The sequence below is a fragment of the Mobula birostris genome, chromosome 1 (genome assembly GCF_030028105.1).
Source record: "Mobula birostris isolate sMobBir1 chromosome 1, sMobBir1.hap1, whole genome shotgun sequence".
Taxonomy (NCBI): Eukaryota; Metazoa; Chordata; class Chondrichthyes; order Myliobatiformes; family Myliobatidae; genus Mobula; species Mobula birostris.
In genome coordinates this window covers 130336367-130343754 of record NC_092370.1, presented here as the reverse complement: position 1 = coordinate 130343754, position 7388 = coordinate 130336367, and positions in this window count along the sequence as shown.

The following is a 7388-nucleotide window of genomic DNA, read 5'->3' as shown; positions in this document are numbered from 1 at the left end:
CAGTAACACTTAGAACCAAAACCATTTTTGACTGAAGAATGCTTTTTCTTTCATAAGCAGAATCAAAAGGAAGGTGGGGGGGGGGGGTCAATTTCAGCATATGTGGCTCAATTGAGAAATTGTCTGATTATTATCAGTTTGGTAATGGTCTTAATGCTACACCAAGAGGTTGTTTAGTTTGTGGAATTTTAAAAGAAAACATTCAAAAACAGCTCCTAACTGGAGTGCGACTTCAGTTCAAAACAGCAGCAGAAATCGCTGTTTCAATGGAAACCTCAGACAGAAATGCAATTGAGTTGCAGTCAGGAATGACAACCAGTGAGAATAAAATTGCAGTGTCTAAACAGAAACCAGACAGGCCAAACAGATTGTGTTACTGATGTGGCAGGGGCTCACATACACCAAATAAATGCAGATTTTAGGGTAAAACTTGCAGAAAATGCAACAAAGTAGGACACATACAAAGAGTATGCTGGGCAGACAAAAAGAAATGGACTGCACAGGGAGGAGAAAATGCTAAAAAGTCAAATTGCAGTTTCAAAAAGAGCACTAATCTGATCTGCATGCTGTTGGTGAAAAATCTAATAATGTTGAGAGTGACACAGGATTGTGTAGCCTTGAGATTTACAGTGTGAAAATTAACAATAGCCAAGCAATATGGCAAATTAGAAGTTAATTAGAATAATTCACAATAGAAGCGAACGGCAAATTAATTAAAACAGAATCGGAAACTGGCTTAGCTGTTTCAGTCATTCCACAAAATGAGTTTAAATGCTATTTCAAATATACAGGTTGGCCACTGATTTTCCAGTACCCTCAGTTCCTGAGCCTTGCCGGATTAACATTTTTGCCGGATTAAAAGTGGTCACGCAATAATAAAGGCAAAGATGGAAAGTAAAAGGTTAAAAAGGATTATTATTCAAACAAAAATTAAATGTAAGTTTATTAATTACTTATGTTACATACCCCGTAACTGGGTTGTCAAACCAGCAGAAATGGAACACTTGTTGGGTTCTGTGATTACTAGAAACTAATAAAGTTTTATTAACAAAAATAAGTAATACAGTACACTAATCGCAAAGGTATAAATGTAACAGGTTAGTGATGATAGTATACACATATACACAGAAATAGGGTAATAGGAATCAACCAAGCTCTATGGCAGTCTAAGGGTAAAATGATCAGTCTTAACGTGAAGCAGAGTTCAATTCAGTCTAGTGTAGTTCGAAGTAATTGCTGTTGTTGTACCATTGGGGGGGGGGAGAGAGAGAGAGAGAGAGAGAGAGAGATACAGTTGAGGTTTCAGGCAAACCTTTCGATGCCTTCTGATCCCGCTGTGGTCACCAACTGTCACCCCTCCGTTCCGGATGTGACCGTTCTTCCGTGGTGAACCCGGCACCCAGTGAAGGGTGGACACACAACAGGTCCCCACCGGTCGTACCTTTACACCCTGTGAGCCTCTGGCCAATTCCCACGAATCGGTCCTCCAAACTCCCACCAACTTGTGGGGCACAATGCTCTTTCCAGGGTCTCGTGGCATGTGTGTTGTGCCTTAGCAAACCCGCTATTTTTATCCCCCTGATGGGATATCACCTGTCCATCAAACTTCACACTTCCTATTGTCTCAGCAGGATTGTTAATGAACAGTTCAGGTTCAAAGCAAACTGTCTGTGGCAGATGCCAATATACTGAATTATGTGTCTCTCTCTTGTTATCTCTCTCTTCCCTCTTATTAGCATTTTGAATGGCTCTCCATTGTCTCTCATTATCTCTCTCATTAAAATCATTCGTTCTGCAGCTCTGCTTGGCTTCACACGACACCCCCACCCTTAAAAGAATTTTTACCAGGGGTAAAAATTACAGGCATGAGTGCACATTATAAAATACACACTAATATACAGGTAGTCATCAGCTATTCGGCTAATACAGAGAACTTTAAATTTTAACACCTGGACAGACAATCAGCAATCACATTGTCGGTTCCTTTTACATATTTTATCTTTATATCAAATTCCTGTAATACCAAACTCCAACTTAACAAGCATTTGTTTTTATCCTTCATTGTGCTCAAAAACACTAATGGATTGTGATCAGTGTAAACTATCAGTGGTTTCCGTGCCAGACAAATATAAACCTCAAAACGTTGTAATGCCAAAATGATTGTCAGTAATTCCTTTTCCACAGTGGAATAATTTCTCTGATGGACATTAAACCTCTCAGAAAAATAAGCCATTGGGTGTTCAATTCCCTCCTTGTCAGTCTGCAACAGCACCGCCCCTGCTGCTTCGTCGCTAGCATCTGTTGCTAGGGAGAAGGGTTTTGAAAAGTCAGGTGCACTCAGTACAGGGTGGTGACACAGTATCGCCTTCAGACTCTCGAAGGCTTGTTGACAAAGGTCGTTCCACATAAACTTCTCATTCTTCGGCAAGAGCTTAGTAAGAGGGAGGGTAATATCCGCAAAGTTTTTACAAAACTTCCGATAGTACCTCACCATCCCCAAAAACCTTCTCAGGGCCCTCTTGTCCATTGGGATGGGAACTTCAGAGATAGCCTGCACCTTAGCCTGCATCGGTGCCAGCTGCCCCTGTCCTACTACATACCCCAGATTTGTGACCTTAGCGTGGCCAAACTCACTTTTCACGAGGTTCACTGTCAGGTTGGCTTCAGACAGCCACTTAAACAGTTCCTCTACTGCCACAATGTGCTCCTCCCACATGTCACTCCAGACCACCAAATCGTCAATATACGCTTCTGCGTTCTTTAACGCTTTTATCACTGAATTAATCATCCTCTGGAAGGTCCCTGGGGCGTTCTTCATGCCAAAAGGTAAAACATTATACTCGCATAACCCGGATGGAGTGGCAAATGCTGAGATTTCTCTAACCCGGTCAGTTGAAAGAACACACCAGTACCCTTTCAGCAAATCGATCTTTGTGATGTACTTAGCCCTCCCCACTTTATCGATGCAATCGTCTACCCTTGGGATGGGGTAAGCATCAGTTTTTGTGATGGTGTTCACTTTTCTGTAATCTGTACAGAATCATATGTTCCCATAGGGTTTCAGGATAACCACCCAGGGAGAGGCCCATTCCGATTTGGACGGCCTAATAATACCTGTGGCTAGCATGTGTTCAATTTCTTTCTCCACTAGCTTGCCCTTCTCCAAGTTCATCCTATAGGGGTGTTGCTTAATAGGCTGATCTGACGTAACAATAACATCATGTACTGTCCCTTTGCATCGCCTTGGGACATCCAGACATACATCGGCATGCCAGTTAATTAGCTTTATCAGCGGCTCGCTCTGCTTAGGGGTTAAGTGAGAGACCTTATCAGTAAAGTTGGCCAAAACCATAGAGTTCTCCAATCTGGTTAGCACCATGTTTATCTTTTCAAGACGTGTTTTCCCCTTATCATTTGGCGCCATCCTCATTCATTTTTGAGATAGCACCAATTGGATCTGCTTCCTCATCATGGTAAGCTTTTAGCATATTGGTATGCACTAATTGTGTCGGCTTACGTCTGTCCGGCGTTTCGATAACATAATTCAAAGAGTCTATCTTTTTAATCGCTTCGTACGGACCGTGGAATCTCACCTGTAGGGGGCTGGTTACCACTGGAAACAGAGCTAAGACCCTATCACCCACTTGAAACACTTGCTCTTGGGCTCATCTATCATACCACTGTTTCATTTTTGTTTGGGAGTCTCGTAGATTTTCTTTGGCAAGGTCACAGATCCTTTTAAGCCTCTCATGAAATTTTAAAACATAATCAATCACATTGACTTGTACTGTTGGGCTGGACCATTGATCTTTCAGTAAGGTCAGAGCTCCTCTGGGCCTATGACCGAAGACGAGCTTGAATGGGCTGAACCCCAATGACTCCTGAACCGTGTCCCTTACGGCAAATAACAAGAGAGGCAAGGCATCATCCCAGTCTCTAGCGTTCTCTTGACAATAAGTTTTAATCATAATCTTTAACGTTGCGTGGAATCTCTCCAACGCCCCTTGAGACTCTGGGTGGTACGCGGAGGCCAAAATCTGCTTTGCTCCCATCTCATCCAACATCCGTCGGAATGTGTGAGATCTGAAGACACTCCCCTGATCTGACTGAATTTCCCTTGGCAACCCCACCGTAGTGAAAAATTTCACAAGTGCCTTTACCACTGCGGAAGCCTTGATGCTTGCCAGGGGCACAGCCTCCGGAAACCTGGTGGCGACGCACATCATAGTCATCACATACTCTCGCCCACTCGCAGTTCTGGGCAGGGGACCGACAAAATCCACAATTATTTGGGAAAAACGTTCCCCGACAGTGGGTATCGGTCAAAGGGGCGCTTTAGGCAGGACCTGGTTCGGCTTTCCTACCACCTGACAGGCATGACACCGTCTACAATATTCAATAATATCCTTCCTCATGTTCGACCAGTAAAACTCTTTCATAATTCTATCGACTGTTTTCCTCACCCCAAAATGTCCACCGAGGGGTATCTTGTGGGCCAGGTTAAAAACCTCGTCCCTATAAATTTTCGGCACTACCACCTGGTGTACCACCCCCGACTCCTCATCTGTGGGCACGGTACTTGGTCTCCACTTCCTCATCAGTACTCCCTCCTTCATATAATAGCCCACTGAATCCCTTTTTATTTCTGCTTCAGAGAGAGCTGTCTCCGTCAAAACCACCAGCTCCTCGTCTCGTTCCTGTGCCTTTATAAATTCCTTCCTCGCTAATGTTAAATCTACCTCAACTCCCTCACTTCCTTCCACTCCACTATGCTCCTTCTTCTCACTTTCTAACCCCTCCTGGTACAAGGCTGGTAAAAACGTCTCAGCTAAATCCATATTCGCTTCGGCAGCCTTTCTTGACATGCGTTGAGTTACTGCGCAAGCGGGATAAACCTGTGAATCCATGGGCAGGTCCTCAGTCCTGGCAGGCTTGCTCATCAGCTTTACTGCTGGGTACACATCTCCACCTGCAAGGTCGTTACCGAGTAAGACCTCCACGCCTTCCATCGGTAATTCGGACCTCACCCCTATCATGACCGGTCCGGAGACCAAGTCACTTTTCAGGTATATCTGGTGCAAAGGTACTGCTTCAGTCCCCTTCCCAATGCCTTTTATCACACTGACCTCCCCAATCTCGGTCTCTGCACTGAATTCTAACACCCTCCTTAAGATCAATGATTGACAAGCCCCGGTGTCTCTCTAGATCCATACTGGAGCTGGGGTTGACCCCTCCTTCACCGACACCAATCTGGCTGAAGTAAACTTCTCGCGCCCTTCCCGAACTCTATCAGACCTCCTCTTCCCTAGCGGTTTGTTTGCCAGCTCAATACAGCCAGTCAGAGTTGTTGTTTTTCCTTTCCCCGTCTCCTTCTTTGGGGCAAAACACCTGGATGCAATGTGACCGGCTTTCCCACAATTATAGCATACGAAATCAGGAGACTTCCTACCAAACTGCTTCTCATCTTCCTTATCCTTCTCACTAGTCCCCGGCTTACTTCCTGGCTTAGCCGGCAGACTTTCTCCACCCTCTCGACTACCCTTCTGGTAGGTCTTACTCGGGGTAAACTTTGCTTTGTGTGTTAACGCGTACTCATCCACTAACTTAGCAATCGCAGCTAAGGTTTCTGCCTCCTTCTCATCTAGATAGGGCCTCATACCTTCATGGACACAACCTTTAAATTGCTCGATCAGTATTAGCTGTAGCAGTTTGTCATAATCCCCTGTGACCCCTTTCGAGGCACACCAACACTCGCCATACATTTGCATCTCACTGGCAAACTCTAAATACGTGCGGCCCCACTGCTTCTTCGCATTCCGGAACCTCTGCCGGTATGCCTCCAGGACCAACTCATAAATCCTGAGTATAGCCTCTTTTACCACAACATACCTCTTTGCATCTTCTGCTGACAACGCTGAGTAAGCTTGCTGAGCCTTCCCCTTAAGCACGCTCTGGAGTAGAACAGCCCACTTATCCCTCGGCCAGTCCTGACTTGCAGTGACTTTTTCGAAATGTAGAAAGTACCAATCAACATCAGCCTCCTCAAATGGGGGAACCAACCTAACCTCCTGGGTCGCCCTGAACCTTCCACCTTGGTCCGGCATTTGGCCCCCCTCGCGTTATCTTTAACTTCTCCAGCTCAAACTCCCTTTCCTTCTCTCTTTCCTCCCTTTCTAGCTGCTTCTCTCCCTCTTCCCGTTCTAGCTACTTTTCTCTCTCTTCCCTTTCTAGCTGCTTTACTCGGAACTCATGCTCGAGCCTTAATCTTTCCACCTGCAGCTGTACCGCCTCCCCACCAGGTTTGCTCATAGACACCACCTCCAGCTCCCCGTGGGGAAACACATCTTTAGATACATAATACTCAATGATGGCTCTGTGCATCTCTGCTCTCCTCATTGTCTGCTTCCCCTTCAAAAGGTTCAACCGTTTTGCAACAGTTGCCAATTCTGCTTTCTTGGCATCCTCTAATGCCTCCAAGGTTGGCGCCTTTAGAAATTCCTCAATCTCCATTTCTGCTGTTTGCCCTTTTTTTTTACATTCGGGAATTTAACCCAATCTTTTTGGCGTTCAAAATCCCGGACGAGATCCCCACTTATGTTACGTACCCCATAACTGGGTTGTCAAACCAGCAGAAATGGAACACTCGTTGGAGTCTGTGATTACTAGAAACTAATAAGGTTTTATTAACAAAAATAAGTAATATAGTACACTAACCGCAAGGATATAAATGTAAACAACAGGAATTCTGCAGATGCTAGAAATTCAAGCAACACACTTCAAAGTTGCTGGTGAATGCAGCAGGCCAGGCAGCATCTCTAGGAAGAGGTACAGTTGACGTTTCAGGACGAAGGGTCTCGGCCTGAAACGTCGACTGTACCTCTTCCTAGAGATGCTGCCTGGCCTGCTGCGTTCACCAGCAACTTTGAAGGATATAAATGTAACAGGTTAGCAATGATAGTATACACATATACACAGAAATAGGGTAATAGGAATCAACCAAGCTCTATCGCAGTCTAGGGGTAAAATGATCAGTCTTAAGATGAAGCAGAGTTCAGTTCAGTCTAGTGTAGTTTGAAGTAATTGCTGTTGTTGTACTGTTGAGGGGGGGAGAGGGAGAAGAGGAGAGAGATACAGTTGAGATTTCAGGCAAACCTTTCGATGCCTTATGATACCGCTGTGGTCACCAACTGTGATCCCTCCGTTCCGGATGCGACCGTTCTTCCGTGGTGAACCCGGCACCCAGTGAAGGGTGGACACACAACAGGTCCCCACCGGTCGTACCTTTACACCCTGTGAGCCTCTGGCCAATTCCCACGAATCGGTCCTCCAAACTCCCACCAACTTGTGGGGCACAATGCTCTTTCCACGGTCTCATGGCATGTGTGTTG